The sequence below is a fragment of the Mustelus asterias genome, chromosome 25 (genome assembly GCF_964213995.1).
Source record: "Mustelus asterias chromosome 25, sMusAst1.hap1.1, whole genome shotgun sequence".
Classification (NCBI taxonomy): Eukaryota; Metazoa; Chordata; class Chondrichthyes; order Carcharhiniformes; family Triakidae; genus Mustelus; species Mustelus asterias.
The window spans coordinates 7,053,766-7,055,198 of NC_135825.1; positions in this window are offsets into that span (position 1 = coordinate 7,053,766).

Below are 1,433 nucleotides of genomic sequence, written 5' to 3' on the forward strand. Positions count from 1 at the left end.
AAAGTGAATACCTCACATTTATCCACGTTATGCTGCATCTGCCATGCATTTGCCCACTCACACAGTCTGTCCAAATCACGCTGAAGCATCTCTGCATCCTCCTCACAGCTCACCCTCCCACCCAACTTTGTAACACCTGGGAAAGCGGAAAGGGGAAGAGTTCCAGATTTCTGCTATATTTCGAGTGAAAAGTTGCTGATTTCACTCCAAGATGGTTTAGCTTTAATTTTCAGATTCTTCCCCTCACTCTGAACTCTCCCACTAGCGTAGAGTATTTATTCTATTGAATAGTTTTAATATTTTAAATTTTTTAAGTTTATTTATTGGTGTCACAAGTAGGCTTACATTAACACTGCTCTGGAGTTACTGTGAAAATCCCCTAGTCGCCACACTCCGGCGCCTGTTCGGGTACACTGAGGGAGAATTTAGCATGTGGCCAATGCACCTAACCAGCACGTCTTTCAGACTGTGGGAGGAAACCGGAGCAGCCGGAGGAAACCCATGCAGACACGAGGAGAACGTGCAGACTCCACACAGACAGTGACCCATGTGGATTTCTGAGTCCAGGGTCTTTGTAGGCAGTATGAAAGTTCAGGCTCATTCGAGAAAAGAAGGAAAGATTTCTATTTATATAGCGCCTTTTGTGATCTCAGCGACTGGTTCTTGTGGGAAGCAGACAAATGTGAGGTTATCCATTATAAACATGAGGTTATCCATTTTGGTAGCACAAGCAGGAAGGCAGATTATTGTCTGGATGGCTATAAATCGAGGGAGGGTTCATTCTTCTGAACTCCAGTGAGTATAATCCTAACCAATTCAATCTCTCTTCATGTGTCAGTCCCACCATCCCAGGAATCAGTCTGGTAAACCTTCACTGCACTCCCTCAAGAACATCCTCCCTCAGACAAGGAGGCCAAAACTGCACACAATATTTCAGGTGTGGTCTCACCAAGGCCCTGTACAATTATAGCAAGACATTACTACTCCTGTACTTGAATCCTCGTACTATGAAGGCCAACATACCATTTACCTTCTTTACCGCCTGCTGCACCTGCACGCTTACCTTCATAGCTAATGATGTACTTTTGGATGATTATTACTGTTCTTACGTAGGCAACACACAGCAGTCAATTTACATACAGCAAGATTCCACAAATAACAAGGTGATAATTACCAGGTAATCCATTCTGATGGCACCAGAGTGCGAAATGATGTCCAGGACAAAAATTGAATCTAATTCACCTGAGGTGAATGCTGAAAAACATCTGCTGGATTTTTTTATACCACAGATTTTTACAGGTAGCCGTTAACTCAATGACTAATTCCTTTGGTTCTGGGCCACAGACACGAAGAAAGTCCTGGGTTCAAATACCCATCCATTAACCCATCTCCCTTCCGCTTCCTATGCCAACATTAAGTGCACAGGGTAAAGG